A 15,886-nucleotide genomic window follows, 5' to 3' on the forward strand; every position below is an offset into this window, starting at 1 on the left:
GCAAATGCCCGGACACTAAGGCAACATATCTGGACACACTTCACAAAAAGTTTACTTTCAGATACAAGTCCAGACACGTGATGAAATGTCCGGACACCACCGCTTAGAAATCCGTTCCTGACTTGAATTAGGGTTTTTTGAACCTATTTAAACAGAGGCTTTTAGGCAGTGTTTCTTTAAGAATTCTAGTAGAAAATTCTATTGTGCTAAAAGAAGATTATTTTGGCTTAATCAGATTTATGTATTTCTCTTAGAGTATTGATTTTGTTGTTCAACCGTTCAACCATTAAAGTCTAGCTGGAGAGGAGCTCCAGTTAAGAAAGTCAATAGAAGAACTTTCCAGAAGGGTTTGGGAGAGAGGCAGACAAGTAGACGTTGTTAGAATTCAAAAGAGTGACTACTACAAAGGGTTGTGAATACGAACCTCTTGTAGTTAGCTATTTCTTTGGATAATTGATTTCTTAGGTTGGCTGCACCGGAGTGGTTTTTCTCTTTGGTATAAAGAGTTTCCACTTCGTAACAAAATATCTTGTTATTTACATTTATTGCTTTACATATTTAGTTAACTGTTTGGTTGAGGTTGCTTAGGAGTCTATATTTACTTTCAATTGGTATCAGAGCCAAGTTCACTCTATTTGGATTAATTTTCTGAATGTGATTCTAGACTCCTTTCTATTATATCTCTCTCCCTTAATTCTATTCCTTACTTTAATGGATATAATTATGCCTATTAGAAATCATGCATGAAATTTTTTCTAAAATCAATAGACATTTGGCATATTGTCGAATTTGGATGTGTTACGGGTCTACAATGGAGAGTGACAACAGATGGATGGTAGTGACGTGGAGAGGCTAGTCAGCAGTGGAGGACTCCTCTGGAAGCTTCTAGAAGCAGTTATCTTAATTTCTTGTATTTTACTTATTTGTCCTTTAGATCTGTGTTTCATGTAGATCCTTATGCGTTTTGTAGAGCATCTTGTAGAAAGAATCAGAAGTTGTTTTAAGAGAGAGAAAGGCTACATTCGGTTGGAGAGATCCTAACCGAATGGCCTATAAGTAGAAGCCTCAATGAGGAGAAAGGAAGAGAAGAATTTGATTGTAGTCCTTTAATGGAGAGTTGAGCCTCTCGAAGTGCTCCTAATATCATTTCTCGTATTATTCATCACATATCATCTTTCCCATCTAGAAACAAATCCCCTTACAATTGGTATCATAGCCCTTCCTTCTTACCCATCGCTTCCTTCATTCCCATTTTATTCCCAATTTTTTTCCCCATGGCCGACGGTACTCATCTCTCTCGCTTAGCCGAGTCCCTCCAAGACTGTCAAGAATCCCTTCTTCAGCAACAAACCAGGATCACTTCCTTCCAACAACAACAGCTCCACCATAATACTTCCCTACAGCAACAGATTACCGACCTTACGAAGATGTTATTCCACAACTTTGTCACTACCTAAGGCCGCCCGCCTCAGGAATGCCCTCCTCTGGTGGACCCCCCGCGACCTCATTTGGAGAACCTCCCTCACTATCTTCCGTTCATTCCTGGACGTGCTGATCCCTGTCTCTAGGCGCGTGAAGGACGTGATGGCCGGGACTATCGCCGCTTGGATAGGGAGATTCCCTGGGCCTTTGGGCATGATGGTTGGGATCATCAGGAGGACCAGCAGTTCTGTGGTGAAGATGACCATCATGAGTATAACCAGGATGACCATCTTTTCTAGACCCATCCCTTACGGTTGGATTTCCCTTGGTTCGATGAAGAGAACCCCTCAAGTTGGTCTTACAAAGTTAATCAGTTCTTTGACTACTACCAAACCCCGTTTTACCAACGTATACATATGGCTTCCTTCCACATGGAAGGGGAAGCGCTGATTTGGTTCCAAGACACAGAGGAGTCTGGCTAGTTTCCGACTTGGGATGCCTTCATCCAGGCTTTCCTTAATTGTTTCGGACCAGCGTATGACAACCCAATGGAGGCTTTAATGCGGTTACATCAATCGTCCACGGTGGCAGAGTACAAAACCTAATTCCAGTCTCTCTTGAATAGATTACAGGGTGTCTCTGAGAGAAATAAGCACAATTGTTTTCTTAGTGGGTTAAAGGACGAGATTTGTTTGCCTAAGATCATGCTAAACCCTACTAATCTGGTGGCTGCTTTTGGTCTTGCTAAACTTCAGGAAAAGTACATCCTAAGTTCCAGACGGCCTCTACATTCCACCAGTTCTTCTTTTTCCTTTGCCCAACAGAGAGTTGGCCATCGATGGGATACTCTCCGAGTCCCTTTTCCCCTCATCCTTCTTCTCAATTGGCCTTGCTAGCCAAACCGACACCAGGTTTTCTTGTCCGTATCTCATCCAGTCAGATGAAAGAACATAGAGAGAAAGGACTCTGCTACTATTGTGATGATAAGTGGCAGCCGGGCCACAAATGCAAGTCCCTAAAGCTTTATCACCTTTCGGGTTTGGAGTTACCCTCAGATGACAGCGGGGAGGAAGTCTTCTATGATTCTACTGAAGTGGCTGATCCAGTGTCTGAATTCGATGTGGTGGAATGTAAGGAGCCCGAGATTTCTTTACATGCTATCTCCGATCCTTCCGATTCTAAATCAATGCGGCTGTTGGGATTATTACATAATCATCAGGTCAGTATCTTTATTGACTCTAGAAGTACCCATAACTTCATGGATCCTTCCATACTGAGCAAGCTTCAGCTCACAGTCACATCTACACCCTTGCTCTGGGTGAAGATTGTAGACGACACCTCCATTCAGAGCTACGGCAAGACTGATATGGTCTCCCTCAAGGTACAAGGTCATTCAATCTCTGCTAGTTTTTATGTGATTTGTTTAGGGGGCTGTGATATTGTCCTTGGGGTGGAATGGCTATGCACCTTAAATCCAAATTTATGGGATTTCAACCTCATGACCATGCACTACACTTTTAGAGGTTTACCCATTCTTTTCTCTGGTTTGAACCCTTCAGGGGTGTCCTTGGAGGAAGGTGCCTGTTTCCTTAAACCATATACTTCAGCTGACAAGGGTTTTTTCTTGAAGCTCTTATCGGGTTCCAATGACCCCAACCCTCCTTCTCATCCTGCCTCAATACAAGCTCTTCTTCAAACCTTTGCCCCAGTCTTTGCTGAACCTAGTACCCTTCCCCCCTCTAGACCACCAAATCAATTTGAGAAACCCCAATCCTATTTCTGTTTGTTCCTATAGATACCCTTACTTTCAAAAAGATGAGATTGAGAAAATCATTAAGGACCTCTTATTTTTGGGTGTTATAAGACCAAGCCAGAGTCCATTTTCGGCTCATGTGCTATTGGTGAGGAAGGAAGATGGCAGCTGGAGACTTTTTATGGATTATAGAGCTTGTTAGTAGTTTATATTGTCAACATTCTGGTTGACAAAAAACACTTTATGTAAAGGTTGCTTTTTAACAAGAATATTGGTTCAATTCAGAGTCTTCAAGTAATATGGACAGTGTCTCAATTCCTGCCATGTGTCTGTTCACAAGCTTTTAGAAGATGTCTATGAAGATTCCATGCTATTTCCAAGTCAAAAACAGTTGGTTCTTGTGCAACCGTTCGGACTGGCCTTTGAAGGCGTCCGAACTCCCTTCAGTGTTTAGAAGCTTCAGCTGTTGCAACTGTCTGGACGACCGAGCTACATTGTCCGGATGCTAGGTCAAGCTACTCCGAGTTTTACATGGATTTGGATTTCAAAAGACACTAATTGGGAAGGTTCTGCCAGACATCCGAATGACGTGGCAACACGTCCGAATGCTATCCAATGTTCCAGAATATTTCAGGTCTCCTTTACGGATGCGGAAAGGAGTGACAGCTTTGACCGTCCGGACGCTCGGACGCAGTCCTTTTTTGGGAAGAATTGCGCTATTCTGGAAAGGCGGTCGTAGAAGACCATCCAGATGTAGCTAAGTGACCGTCCGGATGCTACTTGCCAGAGTTCGAAATTGATCAGAATTAGGTTTTCTGTAAGCCTATAAATAGATGGCTCTAGGCTTCTATTTTGTAAGAATTAAGTATAGAATTCCATAGTGCTTAGAGAGGGTGTTTAGGGAGATTTAAAAATCTGCTAGCTTTCTAACTGTTGCCAGTGTGTGCTCAACTGTTCGTGTGAAGTCTATCTTAGGGAGGAGCCCTAAGGTAAATGATTATATTGAAGACCCCTTCAAGTAAGAGACTTGGTTGGGAAGCATTCACTATGAGTTTCGTGTTAGAGTAATAGGAACAATCGCTGCATCAGGGTATGTGAGTGTTACTTTCTATGTACTAGTTTTATCTTCTGAATAGTGGAAATCCTAGGTTTGGCTGCCATGGAGTGGTTTTTCTCTTAACTGAGTTTCCACTTCTTCAACAAAATATTTGTCTTTTTTAAATTCTGCAATTTAAATATTTTGTTGCACACTGTTACACACTTGGTAAATTAGAAGTCAATTTTATTTTCAAAGCTCTTAACCAAGAGACTATTAAGGACAAGTATCCAATTCCCATCATAGATGAGTTGCTGGATGAACTCCATGGAGCCATAATTTTCTCAAAACTGGATCTCCGTTCAGGCTATCATCAGATTAGGATATGGCCTGAAGACATTCCAAAGATAGCTTTCCGCACACACGAAGGCCATTGCGAATTCCTCGTTATGCCCTTTGGCTTGACCAACGCCCCTTCTACTTTTCAAGGGCTCATGAACGATATCTTCAAGCCTTTTCTCCGCAGATTTGTACTTTTTTTTTTTTTTTTTTTTTTTTTTTTTTTTTTTTTATGACACATTGATTTACAGCAAGTCCTTGGAGGATCACTCACTGCACTTGCATACTATTTTCGAAGTTCTCTTACATAACAAGCTCTTTGCTAAGCTTTCTAAATGTAGGTTTGCAGTTGGAGAAATTGATTATTTGGGTCACTTGATCTCCCACCAGGGTGTTCGGGCAAATCCTTCAAAGCTTGAAGCTATGGTCAGTTGGCCAGTACCTCATTCTATTAAAACTTGTGCGGGTTCTTAGGCCTCACAGGCTACTACCGCAAGTTCGTCAGGAACTATGGCGTCATTACCTCCCCTTTAACTGCCTTGTTAAAAAAGAATGCCTTCTTATGGTCCTCGATCGCCACTAAAGCTTTTCTTGAGCTTAAACAGGCTATAACGACTCCCCTTGTTCTTAGGATTTTGGATTTTTCCAAGATGCTCGTGATAGAATGTGATGTGTGTGGCACAGGCCTTGGTGCCGTCTTGATGCAGGAAGGCCAGCCCATTGCCTTCCTCAGTAAAGCCTTGAAGGGGCAGGCTCTTATCCTTAGCTACTACGGGTCAAAAATGGCTTACTTGTTAGGGCACACTTTTACAGTCCGCACAGATCATCAGTCCCTCAAATTCTTATTGGAACAGCGTGTTGGTTCTATTTTCCAGCAACATTGGCTATCTAAATTGTTGGGTTACGATTTTATCATCGAATATAAGAAATGATATGACTATAAGGTGGCTGATGCCTTGTCTTGCCTCTCGGATTCCACTCCTAACCATGCGGAAGTTTCTATCTCTCTCATTTCTTTTCCAACACCTGATTGGGTTTCAGAATTGAAGGCTTCGTACCTCACGAACCAGCATACTTCCGAGTTGTTGCTTACTCTCCAAAATGGGGATATTGCTCTTAAAGGATATTCCCTCCAGCAAGGGCTGATCCTACGCAAAGGCCGCTTGGGGATTGTGAAGAATTCACCCTTCCAGTTTCAATTACTAGATTTCATTCACTCCAAACTGACTTCGTCCCATTCGGGGATCACAAGACTATTCATTGGGCTAAATCCAATTTCTATTGGAAAGGGATGTGTGCGGATATTAAGCATTTTGTCCGGGAGTGCAATATCTGTTAAGACTATTCTTCCAGCAAGGTTGCTTCAACTCCTGCCCATTCCTACTAGGGTGTGGGTGGATATCTCGATGGATTTCATCGAGGGCCTTCCCTTTTCACATGGGTACTCCATGATTCTAGTTGTGGTTGACAGATTCACTAAATATGGTCACTTCTTATATTTATCTCACCCATTCATTGCTACGAAAGTCGCCTAGATTTTTTTGGCTAATATATTCAAATTGCACGGCATGCCGAAGACTATAGTTTCAGACAGGGATCCTACCTTCACAAGCTCCTTTTGGCGTGAGTTTTTTCAACTTCAAGGCATCTCTTTGGCATTCAGCTCCACATACCATCCACAATTGGATGGCCAGACCAAGGCCCTTAACAAATGCTTGGAGACAGACTTACACTATTATGCAGGGGCTAAACCAAAGGATTGGAGTTTCTGGCTTCCATTGGCAGAATGGTGGTATAACACAAGCTGCCATTCTTCTACCAGATTCACCCCTTTTGAGGTCGTTTACAGTTATACTCCCCAACCTTGCTATCCTATGTTCTGGGTACCTCTGCCAACCTTGCTATGGATTCCCAACTTCGTGATCGTACTACTATGTTGGATCTTTTAAAGGAGCACCTCCAGCTAGCCCGTAACAGAATGAAGCCTCAAGCTGATAAGAATCGCACAGAATGTGTATTTCAGCAAGGAGATTGGGTGTACTTAAGGTTGCAGCCTTATTGCATTGTGCAAGAACTTGAAGCTTTCCCCACGCTTCTATGGCCCGTTCCAAATAATGTGACGTATTGGTACATTTGCTTACAAGTTGGATCTCTCTCTCGAAGCTCTTCTTCACCCAGTCTTCCACGTTTCTTACTTGAAACGAAAGCTGGGCTAGCTTTCTTCCCCTCTCCCTACTCTACCTCTGGTCGATTCCAGTGGTGCAATTCAGCTGGAAACTGAATGTATTATCGACCGTCGGCTCATTAAGCAGAAGGGACGTGTTGCCACGGAGGTCCTCATTCGTTGGAAAAGGGCTTCACCGGAGGATGACTCCTGGGAACTCCTCTGGACATTGCAAGGCTAGTACCCGCACCTTGTTGGCAAGGTGCTTTGAAAGGGGAGACCTTGTTACGGGTCTACAATGGAGAGTGACAACAGGTGGATGGTAGTGACATGGAGAGGCTAGTCAGCAGTGGAGGACTCCTCTGGAAGCTTCTAGAAGCAGTTATCTTAATTCCTTGTATTTTACTTATTTGTCCTTTAAATCTGCGTTACATTTAGATCCTTATGCGTTTTGTAGAGCATCTTGTAGAAAGAATCAGAAGTTGTTTTAAGAGAGAGAAAGGCTACATTCTGTTGGAGAGATCCTAATCGAATGGCCTATAAGGAGAACCTCAGTGAGGAAAAAGACAGAGAAGAATTTGATTGTAGTCTTTTAATGGAGAGTTAAACCTCTTGAAGTGCTCCTATCATTTCTAGTATTATTCATCACCTATCATCTTTCCTATCCAGAAAAAAAAAACCCCTTACAGGATGGGCTACACCGAATACGGCAATAGCTTAATGGACTGTTCTCCAAAAATAAACTCTTGTTGCGAAAGACAAGGCTATAAATGCCATATGCCTAACACTTTCACCATCACAATTCTCAAGAATTTCTAATTGTGAAACTGCTCAGGAAGCATGGGAGATCCTAGAAACTACATATGAAGGAACTAAACTGGTTAAATCTACTAAATTTCAAATGTTAGTTTCTCAATTTGAAAGAATTAGGATGTTGGAAGATGAGACAATTAATGAGTTTTATGACAAAATAAATTATATTCGTATTCTATGATTAATCTTGGAAAGAAGGTTTTAGATTCGAAACTCATCAAGACAATTTTGCGATCTCTTCCTCAAAGATTTAGGATCAAAGTAACTACTACTGAAGAGAGCAAAGACCTTGACAATATGAAAATTGAAGAGCTCGCTGGCTTTCTGTAGACTTATGAATTTTTCTTTGCCTCAACCTAAGAAAAACAAGTCCATTGCTCTCAAAACTGTTAGAAAAAAAGACAAATGACTCCTCTGATGAGGAATCAATTAAGACCTAGCCTTGATTGTTAGGAAGTTAGATAGGCTCTTAGAAAGGGAAAAGAACCCTCGTGGCATCCAATGCCATGAGTGTGGGTGTTATGGTCACATTTGGGCTAAATGCGCAAATTTACAAGGTAATGCTTTCAATGTTACTTTGCATAATGAATCTGATTGTGATAAAATTGATGAGACTTATGGAGAAGATTTAAATTTCTTAGCTTTTGCTTGTTCATATGACGGTCCTCATAAGTCTAGTAATGATGATTTTGAAAATAGTGAGTCAGAAGAAAAATATGAGATTCAGAGCATCTATAATAAGTTGTTTGTGAAATATTCTGAATTGAGAGATCTAAACAAACAACATGTGAAAAGGCTTAATGATTGTGAAATTGAAAGAAGCAAATTGATTGAAAAAGTTACGTTTCTAAAAGATGAATTGAGTGAATCAAAGAGTAATTTGAAAAAAAAATTCTAATGATAAGCTGGTTCAAATGCTAAATTATAAAAAAAAAAAAAAAAAAAAAAAATATTCTTCTCACAAATCTGGCTTAGGCTTTGATAAATTTGCTACTTCTTTGTCACATGATGCTTCTACTTTTAGAACTGTGTTTGTTAAGCCTGAAATATTTGAGCCACATGTTGCTTGTTTAGATAGAGGTAAAAATGTTATTGTTTATGAGCATGTTAAAATTGAATCTGAAATACTTTTCAGAAGCAATCTAAGTCTAAATTCATTCCTACTTGCTTTTACTGTAGTATCATTGGTCATACTCGACCATATTGTCTTCAGAGTCGCTCTCAAAAACCTTGGACTAAGAATAATGATCCTAAGAAAGGTAAAGCTGGTACAAAACCTTCCATGTCTAAATTATGTCCCTCCTCATAGGAAACAACATTCTCAAAGGTTTGTCTATACTTACCATCATTGTGGTAAAATTGGTCATGCCTGACCTAACTGTTTCAAGATGAAACCCCACAAGCATAAGAATGATAATCTTCATCTTATGAATAATTATGAGGAGTTGTGTAACATGATGATGGTTGTTTTGACTAGATTAGATAAGTTGGACAAGAGTCACAAAACTGCACCTAGTGTTAAGAAGGTTTGGGTAAGGAAGGTTGATACCATTCAACCTTTGAGGGGGAGTGGTAGTGGTCTCACCTAGAGATAGGTGGTCACATGACATGCTAGGATCATTGTTCTTGTTTTTATCCTAGAGCATGTCAGGTTCTTTACATTGCACCTTGCTAATCTTGCTTATTTATTGTTTTGAATATGCTTTGCATTCAGTCTTGAGTATTTCTTGTGTTGATCTACGTTTTTCTGTCTCTTTGCTTCTAGTGGTTTGATCATGTTTAAGAGAACAACTAACAGAATATTACTTTTAGAGTTATTCTAATGTTGACTAGACTAATAATAAGGATGACAAAAAAGGTATGTTGGGCAGCTGCTTTTCTGTTTTGGTTGATTATCAGGTGATATCAAATTTCTCAATGGTTGTAGGTTGAATTTATTAGACACACTTTTAATGCTTGTGACATGTCCAAAACATGTCTTCTCACATGCTAGGAATAAGACTCTAATGTGTTCTTTAGTCTTAAAGCATGTCTTTTTATTTGCTTTGTTTACTATCCTTTTTGTTTGTTTGTGTGAAGTGTTTTCTTTTGAATATAAAAGGGGGGGCGGGGGGGGACGCAATTTTTTTTTTTTTTTTTAGTCTTTCAGATATTTCAGTCTCTGTGCTTTGTTGAAATATCTTTACATATACTTGAGAATCTGCTTAGTTTTTCTATTGCATTTGAAACTTGATAGTTCATTCCTCTCATGCTATTGCTTTTGTGCACTATCAAAGCTCCCTTAGGATTTATTTTTTTATTTATTTTCCTGGTTACAATCTGGATATCATTTTGAGAGAATTTTTAATGTATTAGTGAAATTGACTAATTCACTAGTTGAACCTAGAACCTATAAATTATAGCATCCTCTCTAGGTTACAACACCAAGAATGAAAGCAATAAATTCTTAGAAAAATATGAATATAAAAAGTCCACTGCTGAATATGCTCTTAAAAGGTTCTTACAGTTGTCCCTATAGAAAGAGCTGACCAAATCATTGCGAAAATAAACTGTCACTAACGGACTAAGTAAAATAAATGTATTTTTTTTCTTAGGGGGAGTGCATCAGATGATGGTAACTAGGCCCTAGTAAGATAAGGTTTGACTTTTGACTTATCATAGTTTATATTGTCTTGTCAAGCAGTTCAGTTGCTATTAATAAATTAGTGTTCTATTTGCTTTTTGGTTGTCTTTCACACACTACACGCAAGGCATGAGTTGAGTGAATCCTTTTGGTTTGGTTTTTTGCCGAGAAAGTTTGCTTATGGTTACTTACATCTCATAAATATATATTTGGTTATTTTGCCTTGTTCTTTGTCGGTCTTCTTAGTTTTAAATACATGTGTGTTTTGGGGCTCTCATCGAAAAATTTATTATATTTTTGCCTTTAAAAAAAAAATTATTCAATTCTACATATCATGTGTTCTACTGTTCATGGTGTTGCATTTCATGTATGCGTCATTGTTTTGGTTTGTTCTTATTGCTGGCTTCTGTGTTTGATCGTTCTTTTGGAATCCTTCGTCATTTCGTGAAAAAAAAAAAAAAGAAAAAAGAAAAAAGAAAAAAGAAAAAAGAAAAAAAAAAGAGGGAGAAAGTTTGAATGACTTTGATAGGATGAGTAATTATTACTTTGATAGGGGAGTAATTACTTTGATACTTTTTGATGCTGTACATTAAATGATCCATCTTTATATTAATCTGAGTTTTAGTACAATAAATCTCTATGCATTTAATGATTTGTCCATATTTCAGAGAACAAGTTAGACTCACAATTTCATATAAGTTTATGTTGAGCTTTGGGTTTTAATTGTTTTTTACCTGAGCTTTTTGTTGTAATTGGGTTTTGTCACCGAATTGCCAAAGAGGGAGTTTGTTGGGTTTTTAATATTGGCAAATTCGGTGTCATAACTTATTTGTTTTATTTAAGAAAGAAAAAAGTCAAGTGAGAAGAATATTGCAAAATATTATTCAACAAAGGAAAGAGTCAAATAAGAAGAATATTGTAGAATATTAATTAAGAAATGAAAGAGCTGAACAAGAAGAGTACTGCAGAATATTAATCAAGAAAGGAAAGAGCAGTGATTTGGAAAATATTCTGCATAATTAGTTGTTCCTAGAAATCCGAATTTCTTGCACAATGTCCGGATAGCCGGAAGCTGTGTCCTGACACAAGTTATAAAAAGTTTTTCTTTAGCAAGATGTCTGGACATGATTGGCATTAAGTCTATGTTCTCAACATGTCCAGACAGGCCAGTGGACGCAAGTCACAGTAAGGTCTAGTTTTCTCCCATGTTCGGATAGCCCAATGGACGCAAGTTCCAGAAAGTCCCTATTCTGCAAGATGTCCAAATACTTAAGATAAGACAGCGAACACATAACAGTTTTCATGTAGATGTTGGGACACTATGGCAACATGTCCTGACACACTTCACAAAAAGTTTACTTTCTGATGCAAGTCCGGATACGCGATGACATGTCCGGACCCATCACCTAGAAATCCGTTCCTGACTTGAATTAGGGTTTTCAGTACCTATTTAAAAGGGCTTCTAGGCAGTGTTTCTTTAAGAATTCCAGTGTGCTAAAAGAATATTTTATTTCTTCTAATAATTGAGTTCCTAGGTTTGGCTGCCCCGAAGTAGTTTTTCTCTTTGGTACAAAGAGTTTCCAATTTGTAACCAAATATCTGTTTACTTTTATTGCATTACATATTTGGTTAACTATTTGGTTGAGGTTGCTTAGGAGTCTATATTTATTTTCATAATGTATGGTGTAAGGAGGTGCTTGCGAGATGTAGATTTGAAATGTATAAAAATACTATGAAATAAATCACTTAACAAACTTCAGTGGTTAAGTGGGGATATATACTTAGCAAACTTCGATAGTTAAGTGGGAGTATACACTTATCTATGTAAAAGGAAAAGTATGAGTATGCGGGGAAAAAAAAAAATGATGTATGAACATGTTAGTATATGTATTATGTATAATAAATCATGGGATAGGATATGTATGGTTTATGTTTAAAGTTAATGTTTTCATTATCATGATATGAACTATTTTACTACTCTATATTATGGGATATGGATTTATTTATATAATAAATAAAAATGTAAAGGAAACCATGAATGTTTTATTAAATATGTATAAACCTCTCTACTCTATGATTTGTGGAACAACTATAATGTTTGATAAACATTTTTGTGAAAACCCTGCATATGTAACAATTGTATTATAAACACCAATGAGAGGTGTTTTTCAAAGATGAAAAATGAGCTCAAATTATAAAATTGTGAGAATGCTTATACTTGTTGAGCCGTGGACTCACACATCATGTAAAATTGTCGTAATTTTACAAATTTTGCTGAGGAGGTTGAGGATGAGGACCCGCACACGTGTCTAAACTTCTGTTTGTGAGGCTAGCAAGAGGCTTCACTTTGGGAAGTGCTGACTTATTATAATCAGTTTTAGTATTTTGGTCTACCGCATGTGGTGCGTAGTTGTTTGAGAGTAAATTTAGATGTAGATAATATGAGTATGTAATGATATTTTCCTAGGTATATATATATATATAATGTGAAGTTCCTTATAATTCCTTATCTTATGTTTTGAATGAAATAAAAATAATATAGTCCATTGGATAAGCACTCCATGACTGGATTACCTTAGTTCTTTGTATTCTTTATTTCTGTAGGTTTTTATTATTGGTAAATTCTATGTCAAATCAAATGGTGTAAATCTTTGTTTTGTTAGACTAAGTATGCATTTCATCTAGGATTTTGATTAAAAATCTTGGTCAAAGTTGAACAACCGGATGGCTCGGTCCATACCTCAGTTTTATGGATGTTCGAATGAAGAGATTTTACAAAAAGATCAAATTTTAGTGGCAGAATCCTTTGGTCGGTCTCAGTCGCACCATATCTAAACGGCCTACTTCAAAGCACATTATGAAGGGTTCAAGATTTGTTCCACATATCAAATATGATGCACTTCCTATTGGATCAATATTCTTTTGTTTTACTAGGCTTTTCAGAGGATTTTTTTTTTTTATTTGAAGCAATTATACATGTATTATATATAGATATGTTTGGTGTTTATTTAGGACCGATTTATAAGCCAACCCTCTTACTTGGGTGTTGTTTGATTCACAGCCTTGACTCTTGAATAATGAATTGGTATTTCTGTATTTAGGGTCCGTTTCAATTTGCAATTTCAAAGAGTGTGATTTAAAAATTTACGATTTGAAAATGTGATTTTTAAAAACGTTGTTAAGCGTTTGATAAAATCGCAGTTTGGCCTTTAAAATCACAAATTAGCCTTTAAAGTTATGTGTTCTTAATAAAGCACCCATTTGCCTGGGAAATGAAAAAAAAAAATAGATTTTTTACGTTTTCAAATAGCAATTTTTTTAAAAAGAAATTCCAAACAATTTATTTTCTGCAATTTGATTTAAAATCGCACTTTTTGTCTCCGAAATTACAATGACAAACACACCCTTACTTTCAAACCATTCATTTCTATAGTAGATTTGTTGTTAAGAAAATAAATAATAAGAAAAGAAACAAGAGAGTTGCTCTTTTGGGTGAAGAACAATTAAATTAAACGAAAAAGATAAAATACCAGGTAGAGGGCTGAACAACACATTCAACTCGACTTAAAACAACTTTAGCCAAGTATTATATATATAATTAATTTTAGCCCAAACACATGAAATATAATTGAAATGGATGCCAAATTGTAGAGTAATGGTTCAAATTCATGACCTCTGGCATGTTATATCATGTTAAATTATCACTTCTTCAAAAATATTAAGTTAATAGGAATAAGTAAATCTAATCATTTAATCAATACTTTAACAGGAAAGGGATAGAAACCATAAGTAGGGGTAGGAAGATTAACTGTCAACCGCTTACCGATCGCCACCAAATAGTTACATACCCGCAACCAACTTTTGCAAAATAGAACTACAATTTCAACATCAGTTCAGTTCGATAGGCAGTCGAAATTTTTTATAGTCAGTTAACTCAAACCGTGTTGTTTTTTTTTAATTGATTTAACCGAGTTGTGTTTTTTTTTTTTTTTTTTTTTTTTTTTTTTTTTAATTTATTTGAAATTAAAAATATGAGTAATTACATTTTCCTCCCATCAACTACCAAAAAATGCGTTATGCCCCTATGAACTACCAACTTTACCAAAATAGAGCATCCAACTATCAACTTTACACATCTTGCCTCCTTCCGTTAGTCAAACCCGTTAATATGGACAGAATATGCTGGTTTTGGACATTAATTTTGATTAAAAGACAAAAATGCCTTGAATTGATAAAAAAAAAAAAACAATAAAAAATTTGGTTTATTAATTTGATTTAAATTTATTAATAAAAAATATTAAAACTAATATATTTAATAAATAATAATAAATAAAATAAAATAATAATAAAAAAAAGCAAAAAACCAAAGGAAAAGGGAGTGGCTGCCGGAGGGGGTGGCTCCCAAAGGCGGACCCACCTCTGGGGTGGCCGCGTGGCCCCCTAGGTTGTGGGGTGGCCGTGAGCCACCCCAGAGGTGGCCAAACCCACCTCTAGGGGTGGCTCGCAGGCCACCCCCACCAACAGCGACCCCCTTTCCTTTTTTTTTTTGCCCTTTTTTTTTTTTTTTTTTTTTTTTTTTTTTAAGTTGAGGGCATTTAAGTCATTTTTTAAATTGAGTTAGGGTATTTATGTCTTTTCACGAGTTAGACTGACAGAAATGGGCAAAACATGTAACTGTAGTAGTAAAATGTTCTTTTTTGGTCAAGTTGGTAGTTCATGGGGGCATATTGCATTTTTTTTTTTTGTAGTTGATGGGAAGAAAATGTAATTACTCTAAAACAAAAATAAAAAATAAAAAACAAATGACTTCGTTCCATTTGAAATGGGGTGGGTTATTCTGTTGTCAAATCCAATATAAAAATATGTTCAATAAACATTTGCTTAGCCCAAAAGACAACCATTTAGGCAAGGCAAAAAAAATAAAAAAAACTCCTCAATTCGGCCCATAAAAAACAATCTTATTAGCACAATATAAAAAGCCTAAGGTTAATCGATTAACCGACCGACATGTAACTGATTTATCTGAAATAGTCTGAAATTGTTATCGTCGATATGATTAAAAGACTGTGGTGGTTTAGTGGGTGAAAATACCTCTACCGTCATCGATTTAACCGATACTCACCCTTAACCATAAGAGGAACTAACTCTAGACCTAACATAGAAAATGATGTAATTGAAAACATTTTGCAGAAGTTCCCTTAAAAACTTATAATAGAGTACTTTCTCTATTCTCTACGCACCATGATACAGAATATGACGGAGTAAAAGATTCATTTTATCTACAGCCATATGTTATATATGTTTGTGTTTATTTTATCTTCTTTTTGTTTTCAAGAAGCAAAGCTCGTACAAGTATATATATAGAGTTGCAAAGTCACGGCAAACTGTCACACAAGAAGAGTTGAAAAGATGATTATTTGTTGAAAAAGAAGAAAAAGAAAATACACATGAAAGCAGACCTTCAAGGGGAAAAGCAACGCTCAAGAAGTCCATAGAATTAATGAAGGTTCTTTCCCATATAAATCCATAGACAGAATTAGAATTTCAATTTTAAGGGGCTGGACTGTATAAAAAAAAAATTCCAAGAGTTAAAATAGGAGAAACAAAATACCTAAATTATTTTTTCTAATAAATATAAAGATTAGAAAACATTTTTAATAATTTTTTTTTTTTTTTTTTAAATGGGGGCTGCCAGCATGTCCGGGCGTCCGCTGCTAACCCCAACTCAGTTCCGTC

Source organism: Alnus glutinosa, chromosome 4 (assembly GCF_958979055.1).
Source record: "Alnus glutinosa chromosome 4, dhAlnGlut1.1, whole genome shotgun sequence".
In the NCBI taxonomy this organism is placed as follows: Eukaryota; Viridiplantae; Streptophyta; class Magnoliopsida; order Fagales; family Betulaceae; genus Alnus; species Alnus glutinosa.